General features: G+C 46.2%; 1 protein-coding gene and 1 long non-coding RNA gene across 3 annotated transcripts in view; one reads left to right on the forward strand and one right to left on the reverse strand.

The window, feature by feature from the left end:
* Window positions 1–25,889, forward strand: part of LOC123362904 (tetraspanin-15-like) — a 321,860-nt gene that overhangs the window by 15,819 nt on the left and 280,152 nt on the right. The gene's annotated exons all lie outside the window — the stretch shown is intronic.
* LOC123362907 overlaps window positions 18,273–25,889 on the reverse strand; it is a 28,049-nt gene continuing 20,432 nt past the window's right edge. Inside the window, exons 2-3 of the long non-coding RNA XR_006576636.1 lie at window positions 18,728–18,809; window positions 18,273–18,605 (exon numbers count right to left, since the gene is read on the reverse strand). This is a non-coding gene — a long non-coding RNA (uncharacterized LOC123362907). The remainder of the gene's footprint in view (window positions 18,606–18,727; window positions 18,810–25,889) is intronic.

A 25,889-nucleotide genomic window follows, 5' to 3' on the forward strand; every position in this document is an offset into this window, starting at 1 on the left:
GGCAGAGGTTTGGAATAATGTCCATACAGTGCCCCCACCTTTGCAATTTCTGGCACAGGATATGCTAAGGGTGTATTGGAGGAGGGAGAGAGTGTTGGTAGAGAACTCTATCCACCATGTACATTGGACCAGTAGAGGCTCATTCAAAGCTTATGTAAATTAGAGCAACCCCAAGGACTGCATTGATTTACACTATGGACTGAGTTCCCTGGTTGAGTCCAGGTGGCTTAAAGGTAGGCAGTGAAACTCAGAATTATTTTGTAATTCAGCTTGTCTAATTTTTTGGCTCAAATGATCTCAATGTAAAAACATTTCAAAATTTCCATAGGTATCTTACATTTAAAGGAATTAGATAGTAATCAAGCAAAGTTATTAATCATATGTAATTGCGTTGGGTCATTCTTAAGTAGCATCATTTGTAAAATCAGAGCTAATCGCCCTTCCCCCTCCACTTAATCATGATGCTGTTCTGTTGGTTGAAAGGAGTTAGGGCTAGCCTGCACTGGGAAGTTATATCTGAGGTGTGCTGTGAAAAATCCACACCTCAGAGAGAAGGGGCTCTTCCGACCTAACCCCTGGTATAAACACCACTAGGTCAAAGAAGAATTTTTCCATTGACGTAGCTACTGCCTCTCAGGGAAGTGCATCACCTATGCAGACAGGAAACCCCCTCCTGTCGGCACTGGTAGTGCCCACTGAAGGGAACACTGTAGAGGTTTAAGTGAGGTTTAACTGAGGTGACTATACATATATGAAGAATTTTCTCAGTGGTAGGTTCCTTGATCATTTGAGTTTGAAACACCAGGCCTCATCTTCCTCCCACGTGCAGCCGTATCTCAGTGAGAGGGTCTCTGCAGCTATTGCTGCTGCTGTACTTTCCATGTGATGGTTTTCAGCCCTTCCTACCAAGAAGGCATGTGGTGTTTGTAATCTGAAGCAGTCCGCATGAGGAACATAACTGGCAGCAGGAATCTCTGTTACCATGCTTCAATCTTCACGGCTGAGGATGTTAGGGAGATTCCCAAACCTGAGCTGGCTTTTGTAGGTGACAAATCTGAGGAACTGTCACAGATTGAAGTGTCACTAGAGGAGGTTTTGGAATTAATAGATAAACTCAACATTAACAAGTCACCGGGACCAGATGGCATTCACCCAAGAGTTCTGAAAGAACTCAAATGTGAAGTTGCGGAACTATTAACTAAGGTTTGTAACCTGTCCTTTAAATCGGCTTCGGTACCCAATGACTGGAAGTTAGCTAATGTAACGCCAATATTTAAAAAGGGCTCTAGGGGTGATCCCGGCAATTACAGACCGGTAAGTCTAACGTCGGTACCGGGCAAATTAGTTGAAACAATAGTAAAGAATAAAATTGTCACACATAGAAAAACAAACTCTTGAGCAATAGTCAACATGGTTTCTGTAAAGGGAAATCGTGTCTTACTAATCTATTAGAGTTCTTTGAAGGGGTCAACAAACATGTGGACAAGGGGGATCCGGTGGACATAGTGTACTTAGATTTCCAGAAAGCCTTTGACAAGGTCCCTCACCAAAGGCTCTTACGTAAATTAAGCTGTCATGGGATAAAAGGAAAGGTCCTTTCATGGATTGAGAACTGGTTAATGGACAGGGAACAAAGGGTAGGAATTAATGGTAAATTCTCAGAATGGAGAGGGGTAACTAGTGGTGTTCCCCAAGGGTCAGTCCTAGGACCAATCCTATTCAATTTATTCATAAATGATCTGGAGAAAGGGGTAAACAGTGAGGTGGCAAAGTTTGCAGATGATACTAAACTACTCAAGATAGTTAAGACCAAAGCAGATTGTGAAGAACTTCAAAAAGATCTCACAAAACTAAGTGATTGGGCAACAAAATGGCAAATGAAATTTAATGTGGATAAATGTAAAGTAATGCACATTGGAAAAAATAACCCCAACTATACATACAACATGATGGGGGCTAATTTAGCTACAACGAGTCAGGAAAAAGATCTTGGAGTTATCGTGGATAGTTCTCTGAAGATGTCCACGCAGTGTGCAGAGGCGGTCAAAAAAGCAAACAGGATGTTAGGAATCATTAAAAAGGGGATAGAGAATAAGACTGAGAATATATTATTGCCCTTATATAAATCCATGGTACGCCCACATCTCGAATACTGTGTACAGATGTGGTCTCCTCACCTCAAAAAAGATATTCTAGCACTAGAAAAGGTTCAGAAAAGAGCAACTAAAATGATTAGGGGTTTAGAGAGGGTCCCATATGAGGAAAGATTAAAGAGGCTAGGACTCTTCAGTTTGGAAAAGAGAAGACTAAGGGGGGACATGATAGAGGTATATAAAATCATGAGTGATGTTGAGAAAGTGGATAAGGAAAAGTTATTTACTTATTCCCATAATACAAGAACTAGGGGTCACCAAATGAAATTAATAGGCAGCAGGTTTAAAACAAATAAAAGGAAGTTCTTCTTCACGCAGCGCACAGTCAACTTGTGGAACTCCTTACCTGAGGAGGTTGTGAAGGCTAGGACTATAACAATGTTTAAAAGGGGACTGGATAAATTCATGGTGGCTAAGTCCATAAATGGCTATTAGCCAGGATGGGTAAGAATGGTGTCCCTAGCCTCTGTTCGTCAGAGGATGGAGATGGATGGCAGGAGAGAGATCACTTGATCGTTGCCTTTTAGGTTCACTCCCTCAGGGGCACCTGGCATTGGCCACTGTCGGTAGACAGATACTGGGCTAGATGGACCTTTGGTCTGACCCGGTACGGCCTTTCTTATGTTCTTATGTTCTTGATGCAGGGTCTGCCCATGCAGACACCATCAGTAAGGTGGCAGAATCCTCACCGAGGAGACAGCTAATGAATATTTTACATTGTATGTAAAAAAGCCACTCAGTTATGTTGAAAGAATGAGTACTTGTGGCACTTTAGACTAACAAATTTATTTGGGCATAAGCTTTCATGGGTTAAAACCCACTTCATCGGATGCATGCAGTAGAAAATACAGTAGGAAGATAGATAGATAGATATATATCGCCCTTCCCCCTCCACTTAATCATGATGCTGTTCTGTTGGTTGAAAGGAGTTAGGGCTGGCCTGCACTGGGAAGTTATATCTGCATAGCTACATTTCACAGAGGTGTATGTGTGTATATACACAAAGAACATAAAAACAGAACATATGGTGTTGCCATACCAACTATAATGAGTAATCAATTAGGGTGGGATATTATCAGCAGGAGGAAAAAAACTTTGTAGTGATAATCAGGATGGCCCATTTCAACAGTTGACAAGAAGGCATGAGTAACAATAGGGGAAAAATTAGCATGGGGAAATAGTTTTTACTGTGTAAAGATCCATCCAATCCCAGTCTTTATTCAAGCCTAATTTAATGGTGTCCAGTTTGCAAATTAATACCATTTCTGCAGTTTCTCATTGGAGTCTGTTTTTGAAGGGTTTTTTTGTTGGACTATTGCGACTTTGAGGTCTGTAATTGAGTGACAGGGAGGTTGAAGTGTTCTCTGACTGGTTTTTGAATGTTATTCTTGACATCTGATTTGTGTCCATATATTTTGCATAGAGACTGTCCGGTTTCGCCAATGTACATGGCAGAGGGCCATTGCTGGCACATGATGGCATATATCACATTGGTAGATGTGCAGGTGAACAAGCCTCTGATGGTGTGGCTGATGTGATTAGGTCCTATGATGTCCCTTGAATAGATATGTGGACAGACTTGGCAACAGGCTTTGTTGCAAGGATAGATTTGTGTGTGGGGGGGGGGGGTTGCTGGTGAGTATTTGCTTCAGGTTTGGGGGTTGTCTGTAAGCAAGGACTGGCCTGTCTCCCAGGATCTGAGTGAGGGATCATCCTTCAGGATAGGTTGTAGATCCTTGATTATGCACTGGAGAGGTTTTAGTTGCAGGCTAAAGGTGACAGCTAGTGGCATTCTGTACTTACTTTCTTTGTTGGGCCTGTCCTGGAGTAAGTGACTTCTGGGTATTCCTCTGGCTCTGTCAATCTGTTTCTTCACTTCAGCAGGTGGGTATTGTAGTTTTAAGAAAGCTTGGTAGAGATCTTGTAAGTGTGTTTGTCTCTGTCTGAGGGATTGGAGCAAATGCAGTTGTATCTTAGAGCTTGGCTGTAGACAACGGATCATGTGATGTGGTCTGGATGAAAGCTGGAGGCATGTAGGTAAGTATAGCAGTCAGTAGGTTTCTGGTATAGGGCGGTGTTCATGTGACCATCACTTATTAGCATTGTCATGTCCAGGAAGTGGATCTCTTGTGTGGTCCAGGCTGAGGTTGATGGTGGGATGGAAATTGTTGACCGATGTTGTGACCGATAAATAGAGAGAGAGAGGGGAAGCTGTGCTGGCACAGGAGCTCAGTGCTGAGGTCTGTGGTGCCCATCCTGTGCTCTGCAGGGGCAGGAAGATGGCACTTGCAAGTGATCAACAGTGGAGATTCCTAGTGGTGGAGGGTCCATAGGGCTGACTGAAGGGACAGGGCCAAAAAGAATACTCCTGGACATGGGGGATGGGTGTTCAGGGAGTGTGGGGGCATAATGGATGGGACACAGGGGATCTTTGGGATGTAGGGATTAGGATACAGGAATAGACCCTGGGGCTGGAAGTGGCTGGGGAGGAGGAATTGGGGATGGTGGGCTAGAGGAAGATGCAAGGTGGATGGTGGTAATGAGATATGGGAATGAGGCTAGATGGTGGATGGGAGTGAGACAGCAGCATGGGTCGCAGGGATGCCACCACCATCTGAGCTGTGACTCAGAATCTATCATTTTTCCTCCATCTACTCCACATGGGGGACATTGACACTTGTTCACACCTGGGAAATGTAAGGTAAAAGGGTTCATTTTAACCTACTTCTGAAACACAGAGCAATTTGTCCCCAGGGCATCTCTGACTGGTGGCTCCCAAAAGCAGGGGCGGCTCTAGGATTTGCGCCGCCCCAAGCAGGGCAGCACGCCGCGGCGGGCGCTCTGGCGGTTGCCGGTCCCGCGGCTCTGGTGGACCTCCCGCAGACGTGTCTGCGGAGGATCCGCTGGTCCCGCGGCTCTGGTGGACCTCCCGCAGACGTGTCTGCGGAGGATCCGCTGGTCCCGCGGCTCCGGTGGACCTCCCGCAGGTACGTCTGCGGGAGGTCCACCGAAGCCCCGAGACCAGCGGACCCTCCGCAGGCACGTCTGCGGGAGGTCCACCAGAGCCGCGGGACCAGCAGACCCTCTGCAGGCGTACCTGCGGGAGGTCCACTGGAGCCACCTGCCGGCCTCCCGCGGGACGCCGCCCCAAGCGCGCACTTGGCACGCTGGCGTCTGGAGCCGGCCCTGCCCAAAAGCTGAGAAACAAGGCATGGCCCCAGGGTGCCTCTTGGGCTGAGGGCTCAAGGAATTGAAGATTAAGGTGGGGAAGGGGACCAGCCCCTGATGAGATTTTCTTTCTTAGACTGGCTATAAAATAAGCTGATGTAAGAACAAAAAATACCCCCTCTGCTTAAAGGGCCAGCTTTGGTGAAGACACTTGGAACCTCAAACTCTACCATGATGTAATTATATAAACAGTAAATTTTATTCTCTGTGGTGACCACCTTATAACAAATCCCCCACCCACCCATTGCGGGAGCTAGTCTGGTGCTACACTGTTAAGGTGTATGAACAAGCAGGTTCCATTCAATGGGGTGTCTCTGGGTAGGCATCTGGCATCACTTCTGAAAATCTTGGCTTCACTCACTGAAATAACAAACCCCTTTAGAGCTGGACCAAGCTAGAACCAGTGGATATTTATCATTCTGTTGTCAGGGAAAAGGACCAGACAAGACTGTCCATTCTCCACACTGTTACGTGATTGTCTTAAGACTTTGCCCAATTAATTCAGGATCTGATACTCTGTATTAGTGAATGGAAGACAAACATATCCTATTTTATCTGAGCAATCCCTACTGCATTCTCTGCCTATTGCATTAGCAAAAATTTTAAATTCACAAGGTTATCAGGGTACAGAGTTAACATGTGAAAAGCAAAATGCTAAATGTACTGGGGATGATAATGCTAACAAAAGGAAAACATTAAGGATGTGACTTTCCACATTACAGGTCAACAACACCCATATAATGGGGTGTAAAAAGGCCATTCTGCTCTGGCAGCATTTTATACTCCTTTTGCACAGATAAAATGACCCACAAGGTTAACTACAGTGGAGGATCAGGTCCTGAATGTTCTATTGAAGTCTATAATATACCCACTTTTGAAGAGGAGCAGGAGGAAAATTTTAACTTAAGCCCCACTTTGATGGTCCATGTTCCCGCTCTAGCTGAGACCGATTTTGCAAAGATTGTACAGATGTTATATGATGGGGATGTAGCCACAGGAACAGTGTGGAAGTGGAAGGGTAGCTAGTAGGAAAAGTGCCCAAGAACATGGCTGGATGGGGAGGGTCAGGCTAGGATGAGTGTCTATTTTTCCTCCTCCACCAGATGCTTTCTGGGGGAAAAGTGCTTGTTTAGACCCAGAGAAACAACAAAATGAGGAGGGGTTTATTCTGCAATAAAGGGCAGTGCATGCCCTGGACATCTTTCCCCTTGGCTGGGGGCTAAGAGAAGTTCCATGGTCTCCACTGTACTTAGAAAATAAGTAGATTTCTTCAGACCTGGCGGTATGGCCAGACCACTGGTTCAGACCTGGAGAAATACAAGAAGATAACTTGATTTGTATTGACTGGCTTTTGAAATACAGGGCAGCTTGACCCGATGGTGTCAAGTATCAGGGGGTAGCCGTGTTAGTCTGTATCCACAAAAACCACAAGGAGTCCGGTGGCACCTTAAAGACTAACGGATGTATTTGGGCATAAGCTTTCGTGATAAAAGCTTATGCCCAAATAAATCTCTTAGCCTTTATGGTGCCACCAGACTCCTTGTTGTTTTTGACCTGATGGTGTCTCTGCCCCTAGCCATTGGCTCTGGAAGCTGAGACATGGGGCAGCTGGTCCCTGCAGTGATTCTCCCCTCCGCCAGAAACCATGGGAAGTTGAGACACAGAAGCTCAACTGCACAAGGGTTCCTTTCAGCCAGTGGCTCCAGGGAATTCCTCCAGGGCAGGAATGAAGCACTTAGATGAACAGTCACTTAAAACAAAAGATCCCTTTTAGACTGAGGGTGGCTTAAGCCATGGAATTTGGACAGAGAAATTGTGTAACCTGCTTTTTGGGAATGTTCTGGGGCAGCAGGGTCTCCACGATCAAAGATGAGGTCCTGACTCTCAGAATGTAGAGGTCTCTGACATTGCAAGAGGTTCCAGCTGCATCTAAAACCCCAACACCATTCAGTTTGCAAACCTGAATGGATTAAACCTCACAGTGCCCCTGCTAAGTGGATAAGGGTTGTACCATACAACAGGAAGGCCAACAAGGGGATGAATAGCAGAATTCGCTGCCTGTGCTAAGTAAATTGGTACAGCTCATTTGAAGTCAATGGAGCTGCAGAACAATTTGCACCTGTAGGGAATATGGCTCAATGTGAATGTTGTCTGTTAGTCCATCACATGTAATCTCTGGCCCATGAGGAGAAGAATCAAGCAAAAATGTCACCTGTACCACCTTTGTTGGGACAAGACTGGGCCAGAAGTGAGCTTTTAAGAAGGTACTGGCTTCCTCCTGAGGCTAGAAACCCTCGCCACTTCCAACCTTCAAACCTATTCAAGGACTGCAATCTTAAACACAAAAAAAGCTTACAAGAAGTGGAAGATTGGACAAATGGAGGAGTAATAAAATATTGCTCAGGCATGCAGGAGTGAAATCAGGAAGGCCAAATAACACTTGGAGTTGCAGCTAGTAAGGGATGTTAAGAGTAACAAGAAGGGTTTCTACAGGTATGTTAGCAACAAGGAGGTCAAGAAAAGTGTGGGCCCCTTACTGACTGGGAGAGGCAACCTAGTGACAGAGGATGTGGAAAAAGCTAATGTACTCAGGGTTTTTTGCCTCTGTCTTCATGAACAAGGTCAGCTCCCAGACTACTGCACTGGGCAGCACAGTAGTGGGAGGAGGTGACCAGCCCTCTGTGGAGAAAGAAGTGGTTCATGACTATTTAGAAAAGCTGGACGAGCACAAGTCCATGGGGCTGGATCTAATGCATCCGAGGGTGCTAAAGGAGTTGGATGTGATTGCAGAGCCATTGGTCATTATCTTTGAAAACTCATGGTGATTGGGGGAGGTCCCAGATGACTGGAAAAATGCTACTGTAGTGCCCATCTTTAAAAAGGGGAAGGAGGATCCAGGGAACTACAAGCCAGTCAGCCTCACCTCTGTCTCTGGAAAAATCATGGAGCAGGTCCTCAAGGAATCAATTTTGAAGCACTTTGAGGAGAAGAAAGAGATCAGGAACAGTCAGCATGGATTCACCAAGGGCAAGTCATGCCTGACTAACCTAATTGCCTTCTATGATGAGAACTGGCTCTGTGGATGAGGAGAAAGCAGTGGACGTGTTATTCCTTGACTTTAACAAAGCTTTTGATACGGTGTCCCACGGTATTCTTGTCAGCAAGTTAAAGAAGTATGGGCTGGATGAATGGACTATAAGGTGGATAGAAAGCTGGCTAGATCGTCGGGCTCAACGGGTAGTGATCAATGGCTCCATGTCTAGTTGGCAGCCGGTTTCAAGCGGAGTGCCCCAAGGGTCAGTCCTGGGGCCGGTTTTGTTCAATATCTTCATTAATGATCTGGAGGATGGCGTGGATTTCACCCTCATCAAGTTTGCAGATGACACTGAACTGGGAGGAGTGGTACATATGCTGGAATGCAGAGAGAGGTTACAGAGGGACCTAGACAAATTAGAGGATTGGGCCAAAAGAAATCTGAGGTTCAACAACGACAAGTGCAGAGTCCTGCACTTAGAACAGAAGAATCCCATGCACTGCTACAGACTAGGGGCCGAGTGGCTAGGCAGCAGTTCTGCAGAAAAGGACCTAGGGGTTACAGCGAACAAGAAGATGGATATGAGTCAACAGTGTGCCCTTGTTGCCAAAAAGGCTAATGGCATTTTGGGCTATATAAGTAGGAGCATTGCCAGCAGATTGAGGGACGTGATCATTCCCCTCTATTCGGCATTGGTGAGGCCTCATCTGGAGTACTGTCCAGTTTTGGGCCCCACACTACAAGAAGGATGTGGGAAAATTGGAAAGAGTCCAGTGGAGGGCAACAAATATGATTAGGGGGCTGGAGAACATGACTTATGAGGAGAGGCGGAGGGAACTGGGATTATTTAGTCTCATTCTTTTCTGCAGAGGGGATTTGATAGCTGCTTTCAACTACCTGAAAGGGGGTTCCAAAGAGGATGGATCTAGACTGTTCTCAATGGTGGCAAATGACAAAACAAGGAGTAATGGTTTCAAGTTGCAGTGTGGGGAGGTTTAAGTTGGATATTAGGAAAATCTTTTTTACTAGGAGAGTGGTGAAACACTGGAATGGGTTACCTAGGGAGGTGGTGGAATCTCTTGCCTTAGAGGTTTTTAAGGCCCAGCTTGACAAAGCCCTGGCTGGGATGATTTAGTTGGGGATTGGTCCTGCTTTGATCAGGGGGTTGGACTAGATGACCTCCTGAGGTCCCTTCCAACCCTAGACTCACTTCCAGCCCACCTGACTGCCCTGTTTGCAGGGGCCCCCTAGTTAGCTGCTCAGTGCACACCTGGATGGATCAAACAACCCCACGAGGAGTCTCTTTAATGTGTGGTTGAACGGAGAAGAGAGACTGAGTAATGTGTCCCCAAAGCAACAGTGAATTTGGGATCCCAGAGACATTTCACCTTCCCCAGTCTCTGGTGGATCCCACAGTTCATACCTCTGACTCTCCCCTTCATTATTAGTTGTGTTATGGTAGCACCTGTGGCCCCAGATGAGTGCCCCCCCCCCACACATTGTGGTAGACACTGTACAAACATGGTAAGAACAGTCCATGCCCTGAAGAGCTTACAATCTCAATAAAAGACAAAGGACAGCAGGGGAAATAGAGGCAAAAAGAGGTGAAGTGACTTGTATAAGTTCACATGGCAGGTCAGGAATAGGTCCTAGGTGTCCTGACTCCCAATCCAGTTCCCAGTCTACTGGATCCTGCTGCTTCCTTAATCATGCTAATTTTTATCACTACATGATATAGGTGCCTTTTAGATGTACCAGTTATGTCAAAATAATGTTATGACAACGGGGTGAGGTGATATCCTTTATTGGATCAGCTTATCACCTCACACATCTTGTGAATCTACTATCCTGGGACCAACATGTCTGCAACTACAAAATAAAGTTGTGGCAGTGACTTACCTGGTCTGTGTTTGATTTTTTTTTTCCAACCACATTTCCAGGGTTAGTTTTAGAATGGGGCCGAAGTATATTAATATGTTCTTAGCTTTGGGAGAATGTAGAAAGTGGAGATTTAAATTTATTTCTAGCATGGTGATTCATCATTTTGAATAAGGTATGTGCCAAATGTTGAATGAGGCACAGATTTTTTCCAGGCTTCAGTATTTTTGTTGAATGGGCACTGTGTGGGAGGAATCATGATATTATCCTTTGGTTCTAATAAACTTCTGTAGTCTCCATTCCATGCAGTGATCTCAAAGCCCTTTACACTGCACTGAAGCTATTAACAGCCCGTGAAGTGTTACTATTGTTTTAATCAAGGACTTTTTCACACTTTTTCTTCCTATTAAACATTTATCTTCTAAGGGCAAATCTACACTACAAACATCAGTTATGTCAACATACAGTCACTGCAGTAATTAAATCACTTTTGCATGTCCACACTACGCTCCTTGTGTCAGTGATGCACGTCCTCACTAGGAGCACTTGCACCCGATTTAACTGTCAGTGTGGGGCATTGTGGAACGGCTTCTGAAAGGCAGCAACAGTCAATGTCTACACTGATGTTGTGTCAACCTAAGCGCTCTGCGTCTCACAAAGGCAGAGTTAAGTTGGGGTAGTGGGCAAGTTACATTGATAGGAGTGACATGGTTTGAGCACTGGTCTGCTAAACCCAGGGTTGTGAGTTCAGTCCTTGAGGGGGCCATTTGGGGATTGGTCCTGATTTGAGCAGGGGGTTGGACTAGATCTCTTGAGGTCTCTTCCAACCCTAATAATCTATGACATTTTAGCATAGACACTTACAGAGTTAGGTCAGTGTAATCTGGCTGGCGTCAACTGAACTCTGTAGTGTAGACAAGGCCTTTTGTCAACCACCTATTTGAATTTTTGGAGTTGGTTTCATGTATTGTATAATCTAAGCAGGATTTCAGGGCAGTTGTGCTCTGTCTTATTGCTGGTTGAAGCGTCATTTCCTGCCATAGCTGTAGCAGAATAACTACCTTCTATAGCCATTCCAATATAAATTAGTTATTTGGGTATAACTCCCCTGTGTGGACACATTCTGGAATAAAATCACTTTTATTCCAGGATATTTACTTCACTTCCAAAGCAGAATAAAGTCACTTTTATTTTGGAATAGTGTCTGTACAGGGAGGTATTCCAGAAAAGCTATAGCAGAATAGTTATTCCACTACAGATATGCTGGTTGAGTTCTTTGTGTAGACAAAGCATTTCCTACAGCCAGAGGTACCCAGGAGACAACAGGGTAGTTTATAGCTGAAGCATTTAATTTAGAAGGAAAGGAAAAGGTGATGGAATTTCTCACAACTGAAATTTGCTTTAAATAACAGCAACTCCTGGCCACTGGCCAGTGCTGATACATTGGGCCATTTGGTGTATTTGACGTGGGGGAGAAAAACTAACTTCAATATAGCTCAATGCAATTCCTTTGTATTTCATCCAAGCCCTTTAATTAGTAAGGTAGTAATAATAGCACTAGGAGCCTCTCCCAGACAGAACAGTGCAGAGATCTCATACTCCAATCTTCTCTTTCTGCATGCTGTAGGGAAACCTGCCAGTGCTTAGCTTTTCAGCTGCCCATACTGCATAATGGATGTGATATATTTGCACATGGGGAAAAGAGAACCTGAGGCATTTGCTTATTGATTTATTATTAATGTTCTCTGCTCCAGCACGTCACACTTCTGTCCAACAGGCATATGCCTTTGTTATGTCACTAGAGGCACATTCTTGCATGTGTTAGAATAGAATCTTCAAAGGGCATTTGATCCAGAAGCACATGTAAGAGGGCATCCAGGAAAGACGAGTGATCTGATACAGCTGTCCACAAATACAAATGTATACTGGAATTGTCAGAGCCATAACAGTTACAAAGCCAGGTTTCCAAGCCCTAGGACTCCTTGAGTTCTCTGTGGGTTGAACTGCAGTCACATGTTTGCATCCTGGAGCTGTGTGTGTGCGCGCTCTCAATGGTGGAAGAATGGTTGAGTCTGTTCTTTCCTTATAATACTTTCTTATGGCAAATTATTATTTATTAGGGAGGTGCCAGAGAAAAGAGGAAAACACAAAACAAGGGCAAAAAACCTAGGGTAAAACTTTTGCTTTAGAATTATAGTGGGCATTTCCTCTTGGAAGGTAATGTGGACTGATGGAATGAGCACAGATTTAAGAGTTAGGAGATCCTTTGTTCTGATTCTGGCCAGGGCCAGCTCCAGCTTTTTTGCCACCCTAAGCGGCGAAAGAAAAAAAAATGATTGAGCTGCTGCTGAAGTGCCACCGAAGACCTGGACGTGCCGCCCCGACTTGCCGCCCCAGGCACCTGCTTCCTTCGCTGATGCCTGGAGCCAGCCCTGATTCTGGCTCTGCCATTGACTTACTTTGTGGCCCTGAGCAAGTCACTTCCCCTTTTTCTACCTCAGCTTCCCAAACTGTAAAATGGGTGTAATAATATTTACCCACCTACCTTCACAAGGGAGTTGTGAGGAATAAATGGTTAATGCCTGTAAACTATTTTGTACATGAGAAATGCTGTTTGAAGCCCAATGATTATTAAACCCAAAGAACATGTCATGCTTTTCTGCATAAGCAGAATGTGGTTCCTGTCAAAAAGTTCTTTGCTGATGATTGTTTGGGAAATGAACTTTTGCTGCTATTGACTCACCTGGCAGAGAATGGAAAGAGAACTGATGGATACCTATAACAGCACAGTTTATTCTTGTAGTCCTGTCACATGATTTTTTAAATTAAACTTGTTTACAGCTAGAAGTACTTCATTGTAGTAAGGAGTGCTACTGTATCAGCACAAATTTGGAGCTTTCTATGCTAGCAGTCCATGGGGTCTATTCAGATTTGACTGAATGGATAGACTGTTCTCAATTTGCACATGTGATAGCCCTCTGTAGATTTTTCAAATACTAACATTAATTAGTAATATCAATCTTTTGAATACATTCCATACAGAGAACCCATATTGTGCCTGCTATTCATTGCAGGCTCGTTGTAGACACAAGGTTTTTTTTTCTCCATACTGGCATTTGACAAATGATAATCTGACCCTTTTACAAATGTTCTTGCTTTTCATTTTCCTCCTTTGTTAGCCTAGCTGATTCTCTCCTTTAACAGATTTCTTGTGAAGTTAGTTGTAATAATGAAATTGGTGCTCATTGTTTTTCTATCAAGAAGACAGCATTCAAAATCACTGGAGCCTCCAGGGAACAGGATGAGAAACTGAAATAAGGCCATATGTAGGCAAGAGTCATCCTGCTTTGGAAAATGGAAAGCTTTCAAGGCTCGCAGTGATGGTACAAAGAAAACACAATCACATGCCATGCAGCCTGAGCATCTACATCAGTCTCAGTGACATCTGTAATGCTTCAGATGACTTGTGGGGAAGATATAGATATCGGTGTAGAAGAATAACAGGAACGACAGTCTCGCCCTCATGCCCCCTTTAATAAAACATTAACTCCCACAACTTTAATAAAAACACTTAGGTCTGTAGATCTTTTACATGTTGAAAGGATTTTACAGGACAAAGTAAGGACTATTCCAACTGGGAGCTAAGTAGTATCGTCATGTTAAGAGAAGGAAAAAGACAAGTTGTCCACTTGCCTGAGGTAACACAAGTTAGTGGCACAGCAAGGAATAGAAGACTCCCAAGTCTTAGGTCCTGGGCTTAATCAACTAGACACTCATTGTCTTTAAGCCACCCAGTAAATTCACAGAGACCCATGTGGAATATAATTTGTCCTATAGAATGGCTGACAGAAACAAAGATCTTATAATAGCCACTTTCTATTTCTGTACCAGGTTAAAGAGAGATGATAAATGAAGAGGGATTCAGGCATTCAGTGGTGAGAGTACTGCGTCCATTCACTAGTTGTAAAAAATGGAGTCCAAGGGTGGACTCCAAGCAGGGCTGAAGCATTATATGTACCTAGTAACATATCTAGAGTGAAAAATTGCTTCCCCTAGAGGCCTGATTCAGAGCCTAGTGAAGCCGGTAGAAAGATACACCCCACACACTCACTCACTCTTGACTTCAGTGGGCTTTGGATCAAGCCCTAAATCGGTGTCAGAACTCTAGCTGGCTTCAGCTGGATCAGGAGTCAGCCCCTAGTTTGGAGGGGGAATAATGGAAGGGAAGGAAGGAAGGAAAACTCCCCCTGTGCTGTAAGATGTGTGAATGACTCATGAGTTCTAGCACAACTGAACTGTTCCCAACCTTCAAAAGTTTGATTGCATGTTTTGTGAGCAGAAATTTTTACTTTCATAGAAGTGTGCATTTCACTCATCTCCTATTCCAAATGCCACTGTGGCCTTTCACTTTGTATAGCAAAGGATTACTATTCTGTACACATTCACTCAGTCAAGTTATACAGTGGAATGCAATGTAACTTAATTGTCATAAACATTTACAGTCACCTACAATATCTGTGTATGAGTAAAAGAAGATGGACTTATTGTGATCAGTCACTGTTTTTGTCATAAGACATAACACTCTTAAATGCCATGGATTTAAAATCATGGTGTCATGGCTAAGGCTTTAGGCTAGAATTCAGGAGAGCTGGGTTTAATTCCTTTCTCTGCCATAGGCCCCCCGTGTAATCTTGGACAAGTCATATACAGACAGATTTTCCAAACTGCTCAGCATCCAAATCAAGTTTTAGGCACCAAAAGAAGTTTCAATGGCAGCTGTGGGGTGCTAAGACCTGACAACCTGGCCCCTTAATTTCTTTTGAAAATCTTGCCCCAGTTTTGGTGGTGAGCACGTTTGAAAATTTGGCCTTTAATAGCTCTGTGCCTCAGTTTCCCACCTGAAAAATGGGGACAGTAATATCTTCCTAGCTCCTAGGAGTGTTATGAGGATAAATTCATTACTTATGAATAAATAACGAGGTACACAGATTCTGTTACTTTAGTCTGTATAGGTTTATATACCGTGCTCATCACCACAATACAATGACAGTGAGGGCTCATAAATGTACCTTAATGGATGAATTAAGTGTTGCTTGGCACCATACTTGGGTGTTCCCAATGGAGAGATTATGTAGCAACTCAGCAATGCTGGGCTTTGCAGCTTTGCTATATCTGTCACAGAGTGCTTTCAGCAGTGACATACATTAGAATAACAAGTCACCAGAGTTTTCATCCAGGTAGTCATTAAATTCCCTGATCACCCTGAGGCATCCGTGGCATGTTCAGGCCATAGGTTGGCTTCCAAAGTCAAAATGGAAAGTTAAATTGTATTTTACACATAGTAGGTTGAAAGTTGCTCCCAGTGGAAATGCAATTAAACATGAACCTGGTGACTTTTAGGAAGAGTTTTCCAACTAAATAAATCTTGGTTTCCTGGCTGATGGATAACACTGAAGAGAGCAGGAGCATGTGACATATGGTTGCTCTGACTGAGATTTTGAGTGCGTCAGTGTAAGCCAGAAAGTATCCCAGATACCTTGGTGCTTGTAATAAAAGGAACTTTAGATGCAACATGGAGGAGTGGACAGTACAAATATAATTCACGTAAATACAACTGGTACTAGCTGGTCCCCCATTATCGGCTTCAGAAGTTGGACCATGCACTGAATGTACCTGTGAGATACACACTTCTCTTACGTTATATGTGTCACCTCCAGATTTAATGTTGAGCATGGTTGTTTAAGGACAGCCAAAGGCTTCGCATGGAGATGAATAACAGGAATGAGTATGCCTCAGTCGAACAACAATTCTTTCTTTTTCAGATCCATCTATGTCAAATTTTTCTTACTGAGATTTAATCTCTAGTGATAGATAAACATACACGTTCAGTTTGTTTGTCCAGTGCTTTATCTGCTTCCGATGTCCACTTTGTTTATAAAAATATAGATTCTAAAGCTGTGAATGCTTTTAATATTAAAAAGCAAAAGTGGGAGAAAGCTCTTAGCACAGCAATACTGATTTTGAACAGCTTGTACTTCAGAATGTTGGCATGAGGGCCTCTTCTTTTGCAATTTGCTGTCCCTGTTCCTATACCATAATGCTGCAAATCCTGCCTCAGTAAGCTTGTAAATGTAGTTGAAGCTTTAACTACCAATTATTTAGTTAGTAGCTTTCTAGCTATTTTGAGCTCAGTATCACAAGGTTTGCGCACACATCTTTCTTACTAACAATGCTTATTACTGAATGCATTGTGTCTGTCTAAGCCAGGGGTGGGCAAACTACGGCCCGCGGGACTGTCCTGCCCGGCCCCCGAGCTCCTGACCCAGGAGGCTCACCCTTGGCCCCTCCCTTGCTATCCCCCATCCCCCACAGCCTCAGCTCGCTTGCTCCGCCGCTGGCGCAATGCTCTGGGCGGCGGGGCTGCGAGCTCCTGGGGCAGCGAGCTGCGGAGCCCGGCCTGACCCAGTCTCTGTGCTGCACGGTGGCGGCGGCTGCGTGGCTGTAGTGCCGCCAGCCAGCGGTGCTCCAGGCAGTGTGGTAAGGGGGCAGAGGACAGGGGGGGTTGGATAGAGGGCAGAGGAGTTTGGGGTGGTGGTCAGAGGGTGGGGGTGTGGATAGGGCAGAGGTGGGCAAATTACGGACCGCGAGCCACATCTGGCCTGCGGGGCCATCCTGCCCAGTCCCTGAGCTCCCAGCTGGCCCCGGCCCCTCCCCTCCCCGGCTGTCCTTCCTCCCCCGCAGCCTCAGCTTGCTGTGCTGGCAGCGCGGCATCCTGGCTGGCTCCGGGGCTGGGCGGCGCGGTGTAGGGGCAGATTTACAAGTGAACACAGGGTGCCCTGGCAAAGGCCCCCCAACAACAGGGGGACCCAGGGCCGGGCACTCAGGCAACTCAACACTGGCGGCACTGAAATCATATGCAGGCGGGCGGTGCAGATGGCGGGAGCACAGGGAATGCAGGCGGAGGACTCAGGGGGAGCACTGGGAGGCCACGCAGCCGGCCAGAGAGAAGCGGCCCTTTGAAGGGGAAACCGCCGCTTCTCTCTGGCTGTGCGGCTGCCCCTGCTCCTGTTGAGTCCTCCGCCCATGTTTGCGGGGCCACATTCCGAAAGGGGCTGGGGGAAGATGGATAAGGGGTAGGGTCCTGGAAGGGGGCGGTCAGGGGCAGGGGGTCCTGGAAGGGAGTGGTCAGGGGGTGGGGGGGTGGATGGAGGGGGGTCGGTTGGGGACAAGGAGCAGAGGGGTTGGATGGGTTTGGAGGTTCTTAGGGGGGCAGTCAGGGGGCAGGAAGTGGGAGGGGGTGGATAAGGGGTGGGGGGCAGGCTGTTTGGGAGGGGGCACAGTCTTCCCTACCTGGCCCTCCATACTGTTTTGCAACCCCAATGTGGCCCTTGGGCCAAAAAGTTTGCCCACCCCTGGAAGCTATATCTAAGGTGACTAGCACAATGGTATCTAAGTGCAAGACAAGCCTCAAGAGTACTGAACTGGAATGTGATATCTTCAGGCTAGTGGGGTGGAAATTTTGGTGGAAATGACTGTGCTTGCAGCATCAATTCATGTCAGCATATGGATCTGTGTTTTCATTAGAGTCAAAATTAGCTTGTGTGATGGGTTAGGATCAAGTCCTACTTACCTGAACCAATTAATTAAACCATAGTGTATCTCTTATGACTTAAAGAGACGCTTTCACTAGGCTACCTTCTCTTCTCATACCTCAATTTCCCCATAGCTCAGTTTTCAAAATGTTTAAGACACCAATCCTACAATGAGCTCTGTGTTGGTACAGGAGTCTGCTCATGTGGAGCTCATCCCAGGATCAGGGACTTAATCTGTATACCACCAGAAAGAGCTCCATGGGTGGTGCACAGAATAACTGTTCTGTTTTACCTACCAGACTGTACAATTGTTCTTTTAGTAAAAGAACTAAAAGTTCTTTAGTAAAAGAACAATTAGTGCAATAATTTTCATGGGCTAAATTAGCCACTAGAAAGACATTAGGTTGTTGGGTGTAATGACAACAGAGAGTCATTAGCAAGAAAAAAAGTCTTTTTTTCTGTTTGTGGAGCTAGAAAGTCCTTCCTTAGATAATTGCACCAAAATGAAGCTTAATTAAAGGTCTATAAACCACATGAAACCATGGCTAATTCTAACACAGATTAAGACATCCATTTTGTCAAAAGCAGGACTCAATGAAGCAGAGAAATGTGTAAATAACAATAATGGCTACAATGTTACTACAATCCTCATGTTCTAATCCCAACTGCAATTTGCTCTGTGACTTCGGTAAATCACTTCATCTGTTTTAGTTTCCCTGTCTATAAAAAAAAGAGAGAGAGAGAGAATGCATTATTACATGTAACTACAAGAGTGTTGTGACTTAATGTTCATAAAGCACTTTAAAGGAGAAACATGCTGTGACAGGCTATGGGAGCATTACCTGATCCTCAGTACACAAGGGGTTAAGTCCAGCCTCGTGAGCCCGTTCCTTTGCATGGGTGTTTGTCTCCGGGAAAGGGCTGCTGGAGAGAGAGAGAGAGAGAGAGAGAATGTCCATGGAGCAGAAAGGACTGAATATCCAACTGCTGAATCCCAAAGTGAAGGATCATTGTGTTAGATCTGGTTTTGCATATGGTAACTTCCGCTGGATTTATGTTGATAAGAGATTGCTGCTGCTGAGTCATCTCAGCAGATTGCAAAGCACTATTATTTCTTACTATCTATTAGCAGATCCCAGTTCTACCAAAGATCCCCTATGAGTTTGGGGCAAAAGTTCAGGGCAGTTCTTCATCCTCACTGGTTCACCCATTCCTAATCTGAAAGACGTCATTGTAACTATAATAATCTGTCCGAAAGTCCCTCATCTTCCTTAACTACTATATAATTTTTATACCTCAATTGCTTCCCTTCAGTATATTAAACACTGTTCTAATTTTGGCTCAGAACACACATTTGAAATTATCCTGCAGTTTAAGGTGCTGAGATAATTTCCCTTGACACTTGGATAATATATTTGCTTTCATCTCTATGTCTGATGGGTTTCCCAACCCCTTTCCCCTCAGAGACTGCACATGCTGTTTGTCTCGTCTGGCTTCCTGTTTTCCTGCAGCACTTGTCATATTTTTACATTTCATTTACTCTTTTTGAATCTGTGCAGGTAAGGCTGGTAGGAACACATAAAACCCAATGATTTGCCAACATGTATTTTTGTGGTTCATAAACTTTCTTTTCCTGTAACTGAAGCCTACAGCAGGGACTGCTCCTAAAGGATAAGACAATTATACTATGCCTTCCCTACTTAAAGGGGAGTGTGTATTATATATTAGGGATAGATGAGCACCTAAAATCTAGGCTGGTATGAATTGAGACACACACACACACTGTGTTTTGGTTCTTCCTTTCCTTCCCCTTGCTCCATCTCTTCCCACTTGGTGTTTTCTATTTTGTTTGAAGTTTGTGAAAATGGCCTGACTTTACTTGGGACTTGTCTACACTTACTGGGGGATCCACAAGTGGTGATCGATGCATCAGCGGTTGATTTAGCAGGTCTAGTGAAGCCCTGCTAAATCAACTGCCGATCGCTCTCCCATCAACTCCTATACTCCTCCGGATTGAGAAGAGTTGGGGGAGTCGACGTGAGAGCGTCTCCCATTGACATCACATAGTGTGGACCCCATGGTAAATAGATCTAAGCAACGTCTATTTGAGGCCTGGTCTACACTATGCGTTTAAACCGATTTAAGGAGCGTAAAACCGATTTAACGCCACACCCGTCCACACTAAGAGGCCCTTTATATCGATATAAAGGGCTCTTTAAACCGGTTTCTGAACTCTTCCCTAACGAGAGGAGTAGCGCTAGTATCGGAATTACCATATCGGATTAGGGTTAGTGTGGCCGCAGATCAACGGTATTGGCCTCCGGGCGGTATCCCACAGTGCACCACTGACCACTCTGGACAGCAGTCTGAACTCAGATGCAGTGGCCAGGTAGACAGGAAAAGCCCCGCGAACTTTTGAATATTTCCTGTTTGCCCAGCGTGGAGCTCCGATCAGCACGGGTGGCGATGCAGTCCGAAATCAAAATAAAAAAAGACCTCCAGCATGGACCATGCGGATGTGATCGCAGTAAGGGCAGGCAAATCTGTTCTATCAGCGCTCCGTTACAGAAGACGAAATTCAAAATCATTTTTAAAAAATCTCCACACAGACACCATAGCAGGGACTCAGCGCACTGCTGCGTGACAAGCGTAACGGAAAGCCAAAGAATCAAATGGACGCTCATGGAGGGGGGACTGGAGCGGGGACTGGAGGACTCAAGCAATCCCACAGTGCCTGCAGTCTCCGAAAAGCATTTGCATTCTTGGCTGAGCTCCAAATGCTTCTAGGGTCAAACACAGTGTCCGCGGTGGTTCAGGGCATAGCTCGGCAATTTACGCACCCCCCCGCCCACCCCCAGAAGTGAAAGGGAAAACAATCCTCTCGACTCTTTTACATGTCACCCTATCTTTACTGAATGCTGCAGATAGACGCGATGCTGCAGCAGTCAACACCAACATCCTCACTCCCTCAACCCCCTCCCGCCATGGGTGGCTGATGGTACAATATGGCTGATATCCATCGTCATCATCAGCCTATTGGCACATGGGGCAGTGCAAAAGGACTGGTAACCATGCCGACTAGCATTCAGTGAGGTCCAGCATGGGCGCCTGTATAAAAAGCTCCTGATTTTTCCTGGTAGATGGTGCAGTATGGCTGGTAACCGTCTTCATCATAGCAACAGGGGGCTGAGCTCCATCAGCCCCCGCCCTTCATGTGTAAAGAAAAGATTCAATTGTCCCTGGACTAGCAGCGGGATGCTGGGCTCCTCTCCTCCACAGTGCTTAATGTCCTGTCTGGACTATCATAGCAGCTGGAGGCTGCCTTCCACTCATTTCTCACTAACAAGTCACTGTGTCTTATTCCTGCATTCTTTATTACTTCATCACACAAGTGGGGGGACACTGCTACGGTAGCCCAGGAAGGCTGGGGGAAGAACGGAATCAACAGGTGGGGTTGTTGCAGGAGCAACCCCCTGTGAATAGCATACAGCTCATAATTTCTGCTGGATCTGACACAGAGCAGCTGTGCTCTCTGGTTCTATGATACAGTGGTTCTCTAGTACACTTGCCCATATTCTAGGCAGGACTGATTCTATTTTTAGATACCAAAAAGGAGGGATTGACTCAGGGAGTCATTCCCAATTTTGGCTTTTGCGCCCCTGGCTGATCTCAGCCAGGGGCACTTATGACAGCAGCAAATGGTGCAGTGCAAAAGGGCTTGTAACCATGATCATCTTATTACCAAGTTATGGTATGGTAGATGGTACAGTATGGCTGGTAACCATCTCTGCTGTCATGCAAAAGCATGCTGCTGTGTAGCGCTGCTGAATCGCCTCTGTCAGTGGCATCTAGTACACATACGGTGACAGTCACAAAAGGCAAAACAGGCTCCATGATTGCCATGCTATGGCATCTGCCAGGGCAATCCAGGGAAAAAAGGCGCGAAATGCTTGTCTGCCGTTGCTTTCCCAGAGGAAGGAGTGACTGACGACATTTACCCAGAACCACCCGCGACAATGATTTTTGCCCCATCAGGCACTGGGATCTCAACCCGGAAATTCCAAGGGGCGGGGGAGGCTGCAGGAACTATGGGATAGCTACGGAATAGCTACCCACAGTGCAACACTCCAGAAGTCGACGCTAGCCTCGGACCGTGGACGCACACCACTGATTTATTGTGTTTAGTGTGGCCGCGCGCAGGGCCGCCCAGAGGGGGGGGTAAAGGAGGCAATTTGCCCCGGACCCCGGGCTCCACAGGGGCCCCCAAGAGAGCAGCTGAGGCTCCCGCCTCCGCCCCTCTCCTGGAGCCCTAGCACATCAAGCGCTGTCCTCAGACAGCGCCGCAGTGTCTCTCTGCCAGGGCCCCTGAGCCCCGCCCCGCTCAGAACCGCGTGGTGAGGGGGCGGGGCTGCGAGCTCCGGGCTGAGCTCAGCTGCCTCCGCTCGGCGTGGAGCTCGCAGCCCCGCCCCCTCCCCACGCGGCTCTGAGAGGGACGGAGCTCAGGTCCCGCCGGAGACACACTGCGGCTGTCAGGCGAGGCGCTGAGGCTCTGGGTGAGGAGGGAGCCGGGGGTAAGAGGCTGGGGCCAGGGGGGTTGGCTAAGGGGCAGGGAGTCCTGGGGACAGTCAGGGGACAGGGAGGGGGCAGAGGTTGGGGAAGCGGTCAGGGGGCAGGGAATGGGGGGGTGGATTGAGGGTGTTCTGGGGGGGGTGGATAGGGTCAGGGCCGCCCAGAGGGGGTGGGGCAAGAGGGCGCAGGAGCTTCTTCGCTCCCGGTCTTCGCCGGCGGGGGGTCCTTCCGCCCCAGAGCGGAAGGACCCCCCAGTGACGAATTACCGCCAAAGCGGGAGCCGCGCAGACGTGCAGCCCAGTCTTCGGCGGTAATTCGGCGGCGGGGGGGGCCCTTCCGTTCCGGGACCCGCCGCCGAAGTGCCCCAAAGACCCGCGGCGGGGACCCCCCCCGCTGCCGAATTATCACCGAAGACTGGGCTGCACTTTGGCGGCGGGTCCCGCTTCGGTGGTAATTCGGCGGCGGGGGGCTCACGCCGCGGGTCTTCGGGGCACTTCGGCGGCGGGTCTCGGAACGGAAGGGCCCCCCGCTGCCGAAGACCCCGGGCCCCCGGAATCCTCTGGGCGGCCCTGGCCGTGCGCACTCGATTTTATACAATCTGTTTTGCTAAACCGGTTTATGTAAAATCGGAATAATCCCGTAGTGTAGACGTACCCTGAGTTACCCTATTCATGTAACTCAAATTGCATAGCTTAGATCAAATTTCCCCTGTAGTATAGGCAAAGCCTTAGAGGAAAGACTCCAAACAAACCAAAAATCTGCAAGATTGGAGATTACCACTCCAAAATTATCCTGATTTGGGGCCAAATCCTCAGGTTCTTTCAATTATTACTTAATCTTTACTCTGGGAAATAACTCCCATTGTCTAACCTAAACCTGACTGAATCATATACACAAATCCCTGTTTGTCCCACCTGACTTGACTTTGGTTGTGTCCAGACTTCTCAAAACATTGTCTTGGGCTTAGAAATGTAAACAGTTTTATAACCCCCCTTTTGTAATGACCCAGAAAATGCTTCAGAAATGTTTTTTAGTTAGGATAGGAAGAACTCTCTGGTGACATATGGTGGTTATGGACCTTAGGTTGTTGAGATGTTTTGTAATTTTTCTTGAGGAGACATGGCTGGTGGAAAAGGAACATTCTATTGGTGTGGAAAGTGTATTAGTTCAGTTGGTTGAACTGAGTTCTGGATATTCAGTAGCTCAGCCGCATCAGATGATCATTGTTCCATTATGCCACAAAATACAGTGGTAAGAAAATGTGCCAGGTCTTTTCTCCTGAGCATTTTCTTCGTTCTTTACCCTCCAGCATTAACACTTCATACCCTGCACTAATCCATCCAAAAACGCTTCATTTAAATATCTCTATTGAATGGGGCCAGAGATGGAGTTCTTTTCTATTAGCTCTGACTTCATTCTGGAGAAGGCAATATGCCCGTTGGAGATCAGCTGTTAACAGGAAGCTGAGTTACATTTGCGGACAAAGAGACTTCAGAATAGGAACTTGGTGCAATTTGCTAGAGGTCAGCTTGTCCTTTCCAAGATCCTTAACTGTGGAGCCATCTTTTCTCTCATTTTGTGCTGCAGGGTATTTATATTACCGTGGCTCTAAAAGGACCAGCAACATTAGATGTTTTGATTATTCAAGGGACTAGAAGCTACCAGTTCAACTATTTTTGGCAGCAGGTTTTCTACTCCAATTCCCTCCGGCTTGATCTTAAAATATCTTGTAGATAAGTTTGATTGACATTTTAAAGGGAAATATAACTTAGTTGTAAAAAAGGATTTGCAATGTAAATGGCCAAGTATACTTGAAACTGATTATTAACCTTCATCAAGGCCGTTCTGATGATCACAGACTGTGGGGTTTAATACTCTATCTTTTCCTGTCAACCAGAATTAACCCATCCTGCAATTACTGTTACAATTCCACAATGCAGAGCAATTGGAGGGGCTTCTGCAGGCCTCCCCCACCTCGAAAAATATCAACATGCTGCCCAGACACTGCTCCAACCCAGTTCCGTGGTGCCTGCCCCATCTCTGCCTGCTTTTGTCCCTCTCGATCCATGTGAGTGGAAGAGAACACTGGACCCTGTACTTTTTTTCTTTTTTTTTTAAATAACAAAATTTCCCCAATTCCCCCAGTGTCTGGAAGCAGGACCTGCAGCAGAGCCCTTCTCTCTAATCAGCGCAGATGGCCTATATCAGACTGCCTGATTGGCTATCCACCTCATTGGTTGGAAGAGTCAGTAGATGACAGGCTCTTAGCCCCAGTAGCAGCCATAGTTCAGCAGTAGGGCAACCAGATGTCCCAATTTTATAGGGACAGTCCCGATATTTGGGAATTTTTCTTATATAGGTACCTGTTACCCCTCACCTCTGTTCCGATTTTTCACACTTTCTAACTGGTCACCCTATTCAGCGGCCATGCAAAGCATTTGCCCATGGCTGTGACAGCTCCCGCCCCTGCCCCTGCCTTTCCTCACTCAACAGTTCTGGGCCTCAGCTCTGATTCCTGACCTCCGGCTCTGACCCCTAGGCACGACACCCACATCCCAGTCAATGACAACCAATGTCTAAACCACCCCAAAGCACCAGTCCTGGAAAGGAAGGAGTACTCAGGACTGAGGCAACATCAAAGAATCAGTCTTGGGGGCCAGGCGGATGGGCTTGCTGTTAAGGGCCTGGACTTGGACTTGGACTTGTGAGATGTAAGTTCAGTTCCTGGCTCCGGTGCAGACCTTGGGCAAGTAACTTAGGGCCACATTTTCAAAAGTAGCCACTGATGTTAAGTGCTGAACATGAGATACCTTGGGCCTGATTTCTTAGTTCTTACAGTCGCTGTTGATTCCCATTGGAGTTGTAGGTGCTCAGCACCTATGAATAGCCGGGCCAAGGTGTCTAAAGTCGAGCACCTGACATCAGTGGCTTCTGAATCCTGAGAGTGTCCTGGAGATGGGAATAGCCAAATTGACACCTCAAGCCTCCAGACAATTAGGCACGTGAGAATTTTACACGCATGAGAATTTTATTCACATGAGTAGTCTCACTGAGTTCATTTGTGACGCACTTGGAGTCTGCAGTGATGGAAGCCATATGAGTCCCTCAGTAAAGAGAGAGACTCTTCTCTAGAGGCTACTCTTGTTTAGTAGAAGCACCTGCACCAGGGAAATCTGCTAGCACCCACAACTTCCAAATGAAGCAGTATCTTAAAGATGACTACACAGGTTCCACAGAAACTGCGAGAAATGCTAGGTGTCCCTGCTTTGCATTTGTTTCTTGAGGAACTTCCTTTTATTTTATTTGCATCAGGAAGCCATATATGAGGCATATATATACATGTTCTCATAGTAGTTCCATCTTCCAGGAACTAAAAAATTTCACACTACTTTGGATCCCTGAGGCCAATGGGGGGAAAAACCCATGAACAATGGA

The sequence above is a fragment of the Mauremys mutica genome, chromosome 2 (assembly GCF_020497125.1).
Source record: "Mauremys mutica isolate MM-2020 ecotype Southern chromosome 2, ASM2049712v1, whole genome shotgun sequence".
In the NCBI taxonomy this organism is placed as follows: domain Eukaryota; kingdom Metazoa; phylum Chordata; order Testudines; family Geoemydidae; genus Mauremys; species Mauremys mutica.